Consider the following 15190-nt stretch of genomic DNA (forward strand, 5'->3'; position numbering starts at 1 on the left):
GCATTATTCACTCAGAGGCCTGAGGCCGCTTCATAGAAGTTGAGGATTTCCAGACAACGCGGTCCGGAGGGTTGCGAATCTGCTAAGAAGAGGAGGACGTCATCTGCTTATAGCACTATCTGTTCCTTTGAGGTGCATCTCCTATGCCCATCCTCATATACGTTCATTGTATCTCAAAACGAATTCTGCCAAAACTGAGGTTCTAATCGTTGGGTCTCCCTCTCCATGGAACAACAATTGGTTGTCCTCAGAACTTAGGCCACCACCCTTCCCTCTTCCTCAGCCAAAAAACTTGAAGTAGTTGGTGACTCCAATCTTATTTCGGTACAAAAGGGGGTGGTAATGAACGGAGCATCTGAACCAATCAAACACTCACACCCAGTCAAAAGATCTGGGTTTAATCCATCACCGTTCTTTAGCCCACTCTGCCACCCCAGTTCAGACATGGCTATATGCAAATCAGTCTGACCCTGTGCCTCTTGGGAACAGTCCAGCCCGAACTGCCAAGCCATGCCTTCCCTGGACCGGAAACATGCTTATTTCCAGCATCACATTTCCAATCTGGTATCCTCTTATTTCCTCCAGCTACAGACCTTGACAAAGTTATTTCCTTAATTGCCAACAGATAACAGAAAATCAATGGTCCAAGCCTTGAATTTGGGAAGACTGGATTATTGCAATACCCTTCTCATCAGTCTCCCTAAAGCTCTTCTTAACCGACTTCAGCTGGTCCACAACAGAGCTTCCTGTCTCATTCTCGGTCTTAGAAAATTCTGACTCATCACTCCCCACTTATTGTTTTATGCATTGGCTGCCTATTGTTAAGTATTGCTATTTCAAGGGACTTTGCCTCTGTCATAGAGCTATCCATAGAAGTGACCCAAAATATCTGCTGAGATGTTTATGTAGATACACCCCAGCAAAAGCCCTTTACTTTGGGCGACTGCCAATCTTCTTGTTGTTCCCCATGTTGTTCGCATAGAAACATCAGTTGTGCTTTCCAATACCGCACTGCTAAACTTTGAAATGAGCTCCCCTCTATGGTTTGAGCTATTGAATCCCACTCGCTTTTCATGAACCTTCTTAAATATCATCTCCTGCCCTCATAATATATTCTCTTGTCTCATTTTTTCTGTTTTAGAGGCTTTACTCAGTATCAGGACACCAAGGATTGAATAGTAGAGTGCCTTATAAATGACATGTCATTTCATGCACTGGAATGATGATGGGAAAATTGGAGTGATAAAAGTTACCGCTAAATATTCAAACCATTACATCCTCATCTGTTTACTCATCCTATTCCTTACTCTACAAGGATATAACAAAGCGGCATAGGTTTGTTGAGATCCAAACCAGTCAAGAGTCACAAACAAAGTGACTGAACCTTTGAAGTGATGTGACACTGAAAGACAACAGTGTAAAAGCAAATAGGGACAAAAATATAAAAATAACAGCCAACAAGAAATAAAGACCAATATGAGATAATAATAAGCAGGCACTGCTGAAAGTTGTCAGACGAAAAACAGGAGAAAAACTGCCCAGTCAAGCTATCAGCTACATGAAGGGTAACGTCAAACCAGTTCACTAGAACAGAAGAATTTACACCAGGAGTGACAGCTCCAGGAAGACTCCAATTGCATCCCCATATCTATGGGGTATGTCTCCTGGGCACTGGGATAGTCCTAGTTAAAGGTTTCAGTGATATTCATTCACAGATAAACCCCTGATGAAGGCCTAAGGCCGAAATGCATTGGGAGTAAAAGATATTTTGAGAAACCTTTGAACCACACACCAGGAATATTGCATTCTGGGATTTGAAGTTCATGAACAATATTGTGATGACACCACAATATTAAAAATACTTTGAACTGATGGATTAACTTTATTGAATTTGTTACTAAATCACTGAAACCTTTAATGAGGACTATCCCAGTGCCCGGGAGACATACCCCATGGATATGGGGATGCAATTGAAGTGATATCGTTCACACCCTGTTCAGAGGGTGATTCCCCGGTAGCACGGAACACTCATATTCATCGATACCTAAACCTCGCAGTGCACAAGCTGATCCAACACTATTTGACAGCTCCAGATAGACCACACAAGTATCTCTTCACCTACTTGGTCAACAAAAAGAAAAGGAAATATAACAGAGTGTAACACCGATACCACTCAACTATAAGAAAAACATGAGGACATGCTCCTGAGCATGAGAGGAACAGCAAAAAGTAAGGGTTTCTTTGCATCTTCCTTGAAATAAATAATGACAAGAGTTAGCGCTTGCATCTGCTGGAGAAGATGATGGGTGCTCTGTCCAGACTAACCTTCACACTTCAAGAGAGGATAGACATCTACCAGGTCTGAGTGGATAGGTCTACTGTACGGGCATTGAAGATTCAGCCTGCTCCCATAAGGATGACCATCACACATGCTTCACCTTCTGATACAAGACTGAAGGAAACCTCCAAGATAAGCATATCAGCTTATCACAACAAGCATAGGTTGGAAAACCGCAGGTCGCAAGGTTGCACCTCTTTCCTAGGAGCTACTAACCATGACTAACGAATGATTCGAGAATGACAAAAGTGGAGTAACACCCCTGAACCTAAATATCAGCAGCAAAAATAGGCCAAGAAAGTACACCTGATCACAGTTTTGAGCAAGGAACAACAAAGCAGGCCCTGAAAACAAACGAAAATGACACGCACAACTACATCAAGAGTAGCATAAGATGTTTTGTGTACCTGCATTTTAGCCTTGCATAAGCACAAAATTTTGTACCAAGAAGACAGCACCTAGTGGGAGGGAAAAGTGCAAGAGCTCTCCTTAACAAGTACCAGTTCTCAACGATTTGCAGAAACAAACATTCATGCAACAAAAACAGGCCAGGACTTCGAACACACCAATTGACTCATGGAAACAGAAGCGACATAACCTAGGTTGGGTTATCCAAACTCTGTAAACGGAAGTTCCAGAATAAGGCTAAATCAGCTATGTTAGAAACTAAGCTACTGCATGGGATAAACTGTGACAAACACACAGTAACCATCACCGGATTGGCCTCCAGGACAAGTCCAGTGGTCAGGCAGCAGCTGGAGAAGGCATTGGATGGTCCAGCAACATTAAGATAATATGAAAAGTGAGTATATCAACTCTTTTTTAGACTTTGTTCCCCAAGGAAGAGGGTAAAGAGGGTCGAGGCAAAAACTGAAATGTCACTGGTGGTATAGAGGCCAAAAAGACCATTTGAGGGGTACAGGTGGAATTTCACATCTAAATTGATAAATCAAAGAGCTTGGACATGACTTTAATTATCATTCCACCAGGACTTCTTACAAGAAGAAATACAATAGGAGAAACTTAAACAGGTAACATAAATCTCATCAAAAAGAAGATTGTAGAGTTGCAATTCCAGTAACTTTTTCAACCCTAATAAAGGTAAACAAGAAGGAAGACAATAGACTCTAATCAGATGATATTATAAGCATTAGGATCACCAAGTGAGCTAAATCACCCTCGCCAACCAACACCAATCCAGACAACTAAATGAAGACATGTAACAAAAAAAGAAGATGACATTACCAAGAGTTCCTGAACCACTTAGTGATAGAGCAGACTTTATGAAGACATACCACTCGAGTAACCATGTAAGTTAATCCTTTAAAGTTAATACCAACCGTCAGAAACCCTAACCGCAAGGATTCCCAACAGAGAGCTTTGGTAGGTACCCATTATCCATGAAAAAAGAAAGAGCAATTGTTGACAAAAAATCTCAAGGACTGAGAGAAGAAGTTCAGCATAAAACAGAAAACCGAACTTCAGCACCATCTGGAGGGAATGGCAAATAATACCTGAAAGCATGTTCATAGTTAAGCAACTCTGGCATGCCCCACAGCCATAGAAACTAACCATGAAAGAAACCAGTCTTCACAAACCATCACCAGGAGCCTGGTTGACAGCACCTACAATGCAAAAGGACATGGCTATCCAAGTTAAGGATCCCAATCCAGCATCCTAATGAAGTAAAAGGATATTGGGCTCATCGTGATCACCTTCGGATCAAGACTTGAAGGATTGGGCTATTCTAAGACCCAGCGGTGCCAGGGAACACCTGAAACCTTCGTGAGTTACCTGTTCCGGCGTACAAATCACAGAGACACGGGACACTTCCTTCGGCGTCAAAGATCAGCGTTTATTTACTGCAGGGATACAGAAATCGAAAGAAGTACACAACGTGTAGGTTCTGAGAGACTGCTTCGAATTGCAACAGTGGATCGCTCCTTTTATACATATTTTAGTCATAACACAACATGGCGAACAAAAGGTTACAACTCAGTTCCCACAGTAAACTTCAAAAAGGGTTGCTTTCATGTATTCAGGAGTCCGGAACATAATTACAGTAGCATCGCTGGTTCCCAACTGTAAAAGTACGTTATCCCACCATTAAGTACATTCCATTCTGGCTGTAAACGAGTTAAGAGAAGAGACAGAGACAGGTGCAAGGAAGACAAAGATAGACAACAGATTGAAAAGGGTGTAGGGGGGCAATATCGGAAGCATGATTGCAGGATCAAAGGATTCGTGCCTAATGCATGCACGACTGAAACAATAGACCGACACGGCAAGATGAGCCTCGTGCGGAGCCATCTGCCTTTGCAATGTCATCCCCCTCGTCATAAAGACACCCTCGAAGGAACATGTGTCTTCCGCAAGAGCTTGGGAACCCCAGGGTCACGAAGCGGACAGTGTCCGTTCGCCGGCTACTTGAGGGCAAGAAACAAAATGGATGCTGTATCTAAAATGGAACCCGTGGGTTCAGATGAAGAAACCCACGAATAAGACGAACAGTTCAAGGCAGCATAGCGAAAACGCATACACCCACTAAACTCCTCATTTGCGGTTCATAGATACCAAACTCGTCCATATTCGAACAAGTCAAAAACGTCATTACGATTCTCACGGAACCTCAGACGCTCCTTTTGCCCTCATGTAGGCAAGCACTAGTCGATATCAGAATCGATCTCGATATTCATCAGATCGTTCAGATGTTGCTGCAACATTATTCTATCCATCAATGTTTCTTTGGTAACAGATGGCCGTTTTATACACGTCGTAGCACAGAGGCCACATAAGGCAGGACCACACTGCACGCAAAGACAACACGTGAACTGAAACGCTACAACAACTCCGATGATCATCAGAATCTTCCAACCCCACGTCGACATCAAGCCCCAAAACCATCCTAGTAGCGTCCAATCACCTACGTCCACGTGTATGGACTCGGAGATCTTATGCAACTTCGAGATGGCTTGATATACAATTGGAGCGTTATCAGGGATGAAAATACAGCAACTCGAATGGATCACCTTGCACACACCACCTCTATCTGCAAGAACAACGTCTAGAACCATACGATTCTGTAACGTCATAAGCCTATCCGCCTGAAGCTCTGCTGTCAGATTACCAAGAGCACTTGCAGTTATATTAGCAGTTGATTCTACCACACGAGTCAACTGTCTCAGGTTCCTACTATTAACCATAGGTCCCCAAAACGGCAGGAAACCCTTAAAGAAGTCTCCTGCTTCTTGACCGGCAGTATCCTCTTTGCTAATAACGCCTCTCACAACTCTATTCTTGTGATAGTCCGAGGCAACTGTGAAAGTCAGTGGCAACAGATTCGCAATATAACAGGTGCCCGAGAAGTCACGGGGCAACCATGTATATGCACGATCATAACATACAAAGTAGGTACCCTTGGCAGTCAGGAAAACAGGGGAAGAGAGCATTGGTAAAACATACGTTTCAGTACAAGCGCTCTTCCCAAGCTGAGCTCGCGGATTTCGACCAAGACCTTGCAAGCAAAAATTACCGAGGTGGGGTACGATCCAGATCGGAGACGAGCTCTTAAGCTGTCTATCACCCACTGACATGCTATACTCAGCCTCACTCAAATCCTTGTATGCTCGCACCTCTTCCTCCGGAATGAGCGATGCATCAAAAATATCTCTATCCAAGTCAGCAATCGCTATTGCCAAAGTCTTATGGTACGGGCCGGGACCAAGGCCTGCTGAGCGTGGCTCCCGATGGGGGTAGGAATCTAGTGCACTACGGAACATAGTTTGGAATGCTCGAGCTGACCCCTGGGAGCTGTAAGGAAGAACCAAATACGGAATACCCTTATCCATGGTATGTGGCATTAACCCACACACCCAACAGTTAGTAGTATTCATCACTAACTGATGCTGATGTAGGAGCTGGACAAAGGAGTTGTTCATGAATTCCGCACGTCTAACCTGTTCATGTTGGGGCAAAGGATGAAAGGAATGTGGGGAAACAGTGGGAATAGAATTCAGTTTAGGAGAAGAAGTAGGTGACGTGGAAGGCAAAAACGACTGTATTCCAAAATACACTCCACCCACCAGTAGTATAGAAACAGTCAGAAACAACAGGAATACCTGAAACAGAAAACATTTTGTTCTTACAATCTTATGCAGTTTTGATCTAGACGCCGACATCCTCTCTACTTCCGACAGCTTAGAGAAATCCATCCTCTAAAAACCGTCCGTAACGTTCTTGACGCACTTCGTTTTGAGTAGCGATTATCAATTCCCAGGAGTTCCCAGGAATCGACAAAAGTAACTGACCTAGTGTCAGAAACCTGCTAAACAGAAGGAAGTACCCGCACGGCCCTACGGTCAACCCGGATGACAGGTTTTCTTACAAACATTTCAATTTAATACAAGTCTCCTAGCTGTACAAAAAGAGGAATACACATGAAAAGGAACTCAATAATCAATGAAATATGCAATTGTTCATAATGTTCGTAGTAACAGTAGAGGGGTAATATGAATTCAAAAACAAAAAGGGATTTTTTTATTAGTCTTTGTCACGTGAACGAAGAAAATATCGACTTCTTCCAAGTCGAGTTTGCTCTTCAAATAACTGTTCAGATGGCAAAACAGTGTTCAATCGTTCTGATGACAGTTCAGGCCTTGAATTCTCCAATGCTGACGATTCAACAGATGTATCTGGCTGCAATGAATTGTCTCCTACAGGTTGAGCATCACTAAACGGCACAAAACGTAGAGGGGTCTCAGTTTCGGTTGCAGCAATTCCTGTTCTAACCCAAGAATCTGCTGGCAAAGGGATCGGGACTTTCTTGGTGTGGGTGGCATGCACCCAGTTCTTTCTGCCTTCCAACCGAACTGCAGTTCTTGTCGCCAGCAGAACTTGGAAGGGACCCACAAATCTTGGCTCCAGATTACGCTTTCTCCCAAAGTTGCGGGTGACCACCCAGTCACCTGGTTGGAGCCGATGTCCAGGACCCTCTGTCTGTGCCGGTAGAGCTTCAAAGACCTGTTGATGAATTAACCTCAGTTTAGCAGTCAGATCATAAAGATAATCAATCAACATTGGGTATTCGAGACTATCAAATGCCTTAGGCCTCGGAACTCCCCAAATGTTCGCAGGACGGCCGAACACAATCTCATATGGGCTAAGCCCTACTCGAGAGTGCACAGTCGCCCTGGTCGACAAGAGAGCTAGAGGCAAGGCATCAGGCCATAACAGACCAGTCGTAGCTTAAATCTTAGCAAGTTTCAGTTTCAGAGTACCATTGTACCCTTCCACTAAACCTGCTGACTGGGGATGATTGTCGCTATGGAATTTCTGTTGTATTCCAAGGCCCTTACACACACTCTTCATCACACTCCCCACAAACTCACTTCCGTTATCCGACCATACAATCCGTGGCATTCCATACCGAGGAAAGTATTTCTTCAGTAGGACTTTCGCTGTGGACAGGGCAGTATTATCTTTAAGAGGATAGGCCTCGATCCATCTGGAGAACGCGCAAACCACAACCAAAACGTACTTCAGGTTATTGCATCCCTCCATATGGATGAAGTCCAATAGGATGATTTCAAAGGGACATGTAGGAGGAGCAAAATGGCCAGGTGGAGTGGGGGTGCCCTTGTTAGGATTATACATCATACATACCATACAATTCTTAACCACTCTCTCAGCACACTTAGCAATACCATCATTCTTCCATACAGGGGACAACAACTTACATATACCTTTCGCACTAATATGTGACAAGCCGTGAGCCATAGTCACAACGGCTAGCACATATGCATCCGGTAACATCCACCTCTGACAATCCGACAAATCAATCCAACATCCATGCGCGTCTAACTTTCCCATGCTTTCTTTCCACTTAGTCTTTTCAGTTTCAGTGGCCTCATTCTGAATTGCTTTCACACTCTCAACAGTGTCCTCACACATACCAGTCTCCGCCGGCCACCTCACTGAACTCGTAACGTACATTCGGGTTGCAAGATTCTTAGCCGTTTCCTTAGCAATCTCATCCGCAAACGCATTACCACGACCAACATCATCCGTAACCTTTTGGTGCGCGCTGCATTTAATGATTGCCACTTGCTTAGGCAATGTAAGTGCGTCCAAAAGGTCGTTCACGAGCTGTCCGTGTTGAATCTTCGTGCCATGCGATGTCATAAATCCTCTTTCTCTCCACAATCGACCAAAGCTATGTGCAACGCCAAAAGCATATTGGCTATCAGTAAACACATTCACTCGCTTCCCTTCAGACAAAACACACGCTCTCGTCAACGCAATCAACTCTGCCGCTTGCGCTGAATTCTGGCTCAATCTCGCAGTTTCCACAACCGTACTCAACGTCACCACAGCATACGCAGTCGTCACATCACCATTCGGCAACTTGAAACATGAACCATCAACATACAGAGTACCATCGGGATCTGCCAATGGAGTGTTTTTTAGATCAACACGACCCTTCGTTTCTTCTTCAGTTCTTAGATAACAATCATGTCGTGGTACATCATCTGATTCCATATTAGTCGGCAACAAAGTCGCCGGATTCAGCACATTACAACGCTTTATTTGTATATGACTTGCCAAAAGCGTCAACTCGTAACCAGACAACCTTGTGCTCGTCAAGTGTTGAGTTTTCGTTCGATTCAAGAGAGTGTCAACTGCATGCGGAACCATTACCGTAAGCATATTATCCATGACCAATCCTGCAGATTGCCGGATGGACACCGCAGCTGCCGCTGTTGCTCTTAGACAACTCGGCAATGCTCTAGCTACTGGGTCCAAGGTCGAGGAAAAATATGCACATGGACGCTGCTTACCGCCAAATTGTTGCGTCAAAACACTCAACGCACAACCCTCTCTCTTGTGAACGTATAGTGTAAACGGCTTACTGTAGTCAGGAGTACCTAACACAGGAGCCGAACACAACGCATCACGCAATTCAGAAAAACTTTTCTGACACTCTTCAGTCCATGGCAAAGGAGTCGGAACATCCTTGCACGTGAGGGCTAACAATGGCTTCGCTAGCAATGAAAAATTTGGAATCCATTGCCTGCAGTATGACGTGATACCTAGAAAGGCACGCACATCTCTCTGAGTTGCAATTCTTTCTGGGGTCAACCTTCTTCCCTCCTTTGACAATAAGTGACCTAGATAGATTACTTCTTGACAACAATATTGTAGCTTAGAAGGTGACACCTTGTGATGAAAGTCACATAGATGCTGTAACAGCGATACTGTAGCAGTTTTGCAAATCTGCTTAGTGTCAGCAGCCACTAACAGATCATCAACGTACTGAATCAAGGCCGCACCAGCCGGTAACACAAACGCATCAAGTTGACTCTTAAGGGCTTGGCTGTAGATCGATGGACTCTCACAGTAGCCCTGAGGAGCGCGTTTAAACCTGAAGCTGCGACCACCTAATGAGAAGCCGAATAGATTTCTGCTTTCCTCAGCAATCGGGATGCTAAAGAAAGCATTCTTCAGATCGATCACCGAGAACCACAAGGCAGAGGCTGGAATCAGAGTCAGTAAAGCCGTAATGTCAGGCACCACAGGAAATTGTGGAATCACAATTTTATTTACCTCTCTTAAATCAATAACAAAACGATACACAGGAGGCTTGGATGGATCAGTTCGTTTCAAAATAGGTAACACAGGACTATTACACACATTTCCCCGAGTTTCCTCAATAACATCCTTCTTGATCAAGTCATAAATGATCGCTAATAGCGCTCGTTCACCATCAAGAGAGATACGATACTGGGGGATACGCGGTAATCACACATTCGATTTCAATTGAACAACATAAGGTGAAATGTCCAGCAGGCCCACGTCATTGGGACCTGTTGCCCACAAAGACTCAGGAAGAGAACTCAATTCCGGTGGGAGCTTATCAGTCGACAAGTACATAGGAGAGATCACTCTCTGACCCAATGTAAGCTCCACTCCCGCAGGAGAACAGTACAGAGTCGCATATAACCGTTTCAACAAATCCAGGCCCAAAAGATTCTCACCACAACCAGTAGTTAGAATCAAAGGAGCTTCTAGCTCACGCGGCCCAATTGTAAGGGGCAAAGGGCTAGAAACCGGATTGCTAACAGGGGCGCCAGAGAATCCAACGGAAACATTCGTTAAGCCAGACAAAGGTGCGCCAGGGAGTTTCGAATGCATGATGGAACTTTTCGCTGCACCAGTGTCCAACAGAAAAGGCTCAACTACGCCCGATGTGGCAACTGCGACGTAAGGCCCTCTCTGATCAACCGGACCTGATACTACTCCCTCTCTTTGTCTGTGGCTGTCCTAGTAATTACCGTCAGCATCAATATCATGCTCGACGTAATAGTCGTCCACATGATACTGTGCAGTTCTACCGGATGATGAATCGCGCTGATCAAAGCAATTGTTCGAGTCTGATGAAGTGGTAGAACGCTCATTCTGATTCTGAATGACACCACGACCTCTGCCACGAGATGCCTGTTGAGGACCACTACGACCTCCTCGAGCCGAAACGCCATTATTTCGGTCCCGTAAGACCGGACAATTAAACTTCAAATGGCCCTCACCTCTACAATATGCGCATTGATTGTACCCAAGCATAGATCTCGGTGTAGAGGAGTCAGTACGCAACTGCGTCCTAGAAGACTGTGATTGTGATCTATTTTGTTGCTGTGAGTCATTTTGATTCGAGCGCGGAGGATACGCTTGCTGTAACAAAACCTTAGTTTTAAGATCCTTCGTTTTCTTATCTGCACGATCACTTTCTTCCTTTTCTCTGTTTTCGTAATATTGAGCCGTGGCTAATATTTGAGCAGTGGTAAAAACAGCCCACGAACTTTCGGAATTTTTCAATTTGTTGCTGAGTTCAGGCAACAAATTCGACACAAATTTATCTACAAACAGTCGCTGACCTCCCTCAGTGCTCACATCCTGACCACTGTGATCGATGAATGCCTCCTCAAATCTGGTAAAGAAATCAGAGACACTCTCGTTTTTCTTTTGCTTGCATGCAGACAGCTTATCCCAATTAACTCTCATTGCTGGCATAAGTGTCTTCATAAGTGTAATAATCCTCTGGGGCAGATCAGTAATGAGCTGTTCAGGCTTAGCCCCGCCAACTTGTCGTCCATCAGCCGCCGCAAGAGCAGCCCAATCACCCCCTAACTCAGCTACGTGATTCTCTTGACGGATTTTAGCCCACATTGGTTGAGGTACTACATTACCGAACAACATATCGGCAAGGTACATAATAGTAGCATCCACTAGTTGAGATAGCTCCTTGTAATAACCTGCCGGATTTTTCCGGGGGTCAGGCAAAGATTGTTTCACCTGCAAAACTTCTGATCGCTTCCATGGGATGTGTATCCAAACCCTCTGGAAGTGTGGCGGAATTATAGGATTAGCAGCGGCATCACCTGGCATCCACACTGGAGGAACTTCTCGCATGGGATACTGACCAGGTTGTGCCATCCACTCCTCAGTGTCGTCATTAAACAATACTCAAGGTTGTACTGTAGATCGAAATGATAAGAGACGCTCTAAAGCACGTCGAACATTACCACCCACAATCATACCGTTCGAAAACTGATTCTGAAGTTCAGTCATTTCGGGCGGTACATTGTCTACCTCATCATTATCCCACTCCTCTATTAAGGATTTACACATTTCCTCAAACACGAATCTTTGTGTGGGCTCATTAAATTGAGAGAACGTGTCGAAAACTATGCGCGGGGTATACTTAGCAGGATGCCTAATCCATTTACGCGTCATTTTCACTAACGTCTCACTCTCCCTACCTCCAGGAATTTGGAAACATCGGACCCAAGAATCGGTCCAAATGGAGAGTAAAGATTAGCAACAGCATTAGGTATGCAACTACGAACAGCAGGAGAAGAGGAGAGAAGTACAGGGGCAACAAAATGAGGGCTAAACATAGAAGCAGTAGCAGTAGCCAAGAGAGCAGAAGTAGCGGGAACAATAGACTAAGAAGGTATAGGCAGTGGAGCAGTAGGAAGAAGGGCAGGTAAGGGAGCAGGAACAACTTGAGGAACAAGAGGATTCGGAAGGACAGGACCAACGGCAGGCTGACCAGCAGCTGCCAGAACAACAGGTTGAGGGACAGGGGGAACCACAGGGGCTGTAGTATCCTGTGCGTATGGAGGTGGTGATTTCAGTAGATAGGACAGCAAAGGGTCCTCTACCGATTCTTCTCCCTTCTTATCAGAACTTGACGGTAAAACCGGATAACATTTATCCACCGCCATATGTTGCAGTCTAGCAAAAACTTCCTTTTCCTTCTCTTCTTTGTCTCGCTGAAACTGCTCTGCATTTCTCATCACCGTAATGATACCTTCTCTCTTACTTTTCTTAATCTGTTTGATTTCTTTATGCTTGGCCTCTTTGCGCCATAACCGAAAGGAATCAAACATGGCCAGCCTAGCTTTCTTTTTAAACAATTTTGCTTCAATATTGTCCAAAATTGCAGTTTCGAAACTACCATGGGGTGGCCAGCTAAGGACACCATCATCTTTAGTGTAACGGATCCAATATTCATTATATACGATAGGACCTACTCCGTGGCGACTATAGAGCTCATAGATCGGAGTTCCAACTGGAGGTATCGGACATGAGTCCTCCAGCCGGGAATCCGCACCGCAACATTTAAGGAAACGAAACAAAGTACTACGGCCATGCATCGTGCACACTAACCGAGTTTACAAACTTCAAGGGCTATCGAATTACGATGTCCTCGCAAAAATGCAAGACCCTCGGTTTTTGGCAATTGCAATCATCAAATAAAACCCAACAACTAAGAACCAACAACTAAGAACCACAAATGCAATGGAACCATGCAAACAACCAAGTTTCAACAACAACAACCAAGGACTCTGGGAGCGACCCACAAATACTTAACTGAAAGAGCAATGGCGTCACCAGGAAGGCCCGTCTATCGTCTCGCTGTACAAAGGACTACGCCAGGTGCCAAAACAGGTCGACAGTCAGGGCATCAGTCCGTCACAGCCGTCAGGAGGCGGGAATCTTCGCGGGAAAAGTCTTCGGACCACTTATTTCGACAACAGGATCGATGAAGCGGGGTGCACCTTCCCTCGGAGATTTCACACGAAGTTCCTCACGATCGTCGGGCTTTGGACCGGTACCGCTGATGTCGCCCAACGTTGGGCGCCAACTGAAGGACTGGGCTATTCTAAGACCCAGCGGTGCCAGGGAACAACACCTGAAACCTTTGTGGGTTACCTGTTCCGGCGTACAAATCACAGAGACACGGGACACTTCCTTCGGCGTCAAAGATCAGCGTTTATTTACTGCAGGGATACAGAAATCGCAAGAAGTACACAACGTGTAGGTTCTGAGAGACTGCTACGAATTGCAACAGTGGATCGCTCCTTTTATACATATTTTAGTCATAACACAACATGGCGAACAAAAGGTTACAACTCAGTTCCCACTGTAAACTTCAAAAAGGGTTGCTTTCATGTATTCAGGAGTCCGGAACATAATTACAGTAGCATCGCTGGGTCCCAACTGTAAAAGTACGTTATCCCACCATTAAGTACATTCCATTCTGGCTGTAAACGAGTTAAGAGAAGAGACAGAGACAGGTGCAAGGAAGACAAAGATAGACAACAGATTGAAAAGGGTGTAGGGGGGCAATATCGGAAGCATGACTGCAGGATCAAAGGATTCGTGCCTAATGCATGCACGACTGAAACAATAGACCGACACGGCAAGATGAGCCTCGTGCGGAGCCATCTGCCTTTGCAATGTCATCCCCCTCGTCATAAAGACACCCTCGAAGGAACATGTGTCTTCCGCAAGAGCTTGGGAACCCCAGGGTCACGAAGCGGACAGTGTCTGTTCGCCGGCTACTTGAGGGCAAGAAACAAAATGGATGCTGTATCTAAAATGGAACCCGTGGGTTCAGATGAAGAAACCCACGAATAAGACGAACAGTTCAAGGCAGCATAGCGAAAACGCATACACCCACTAAACTCGTCATTTGCGGTTCATAGATACCAAACTCGTCCATATTCGAACAAGTCAAAAACGTCATTACAATTCTCACGGAACCTCAGACTGCTAACATACTGGGGTGGAGAATCTAACAGAAGCTTGTCCATGACAGTCTAATGAGAGCAGGCCATCAGTGTGGGCTGAAGCAACCAGTGTGCACAATGTTATCTGCCCCAGTAGACAAGCGCTATCACGTCACTATTTTAACAGAGAACAATAAAGGCCGCTATACAATAATCCACCCCAGGTGCCCAGAACCTTACATGGAAAAGTGTAGAAAATTGAGTGACGATACCTAACCTCCCTTGGAACTGTGGACCAATAAGAAGATCGCTCTCATGTAAACAAATAACACACAGGAGAGGACAAAACGTGAATGGCAATGAGTGGTATTATTTCAGACCATCATTCATAAATACTAAAACAGTTCCCAACCCTACTGTACCTGTGATCATCGCCCAAATCGGGGTACACAGGGTCACTCTGAAGAGATGAGGGATAAGCCCATCGCTTATAAAGTCTTTCAAAATGTTACTTCCGCAGTAACTAGATGGCACAGCCAACCCTGAGACAATCAATCACACCATGGTAAAAAACAAAAGATGAAGAATCCGAAAGAGGAGAAGGCTGGGAATATCTAAACCAGAAACTCAATTTGTCATACTTTGGAGGAACAAAATATCGAAAACGAAATTTCTAAAGATTGTGTATTCCTAACTCCATATATGCGAACCTTGATGATACATACATCTTCAAGTTATGTAGATGTGGAGGAAAGAGTATTAAATCCATACCTCCATCTGA

The sequence above is a fragment of the Lissotriton vulgaris genome, chromosome 10 (genome assembly GCF_964263255.1).
Source record: "Lissotriton vulgaris chromosome 10, aLisVul1.2, whole genome shotgun sequence".
NCBI lineage: Eukaryota > Metazoa > Chordata > Amphibia > Caudata > Salamandridae > Lissotriton > Lissotriton vulgaris.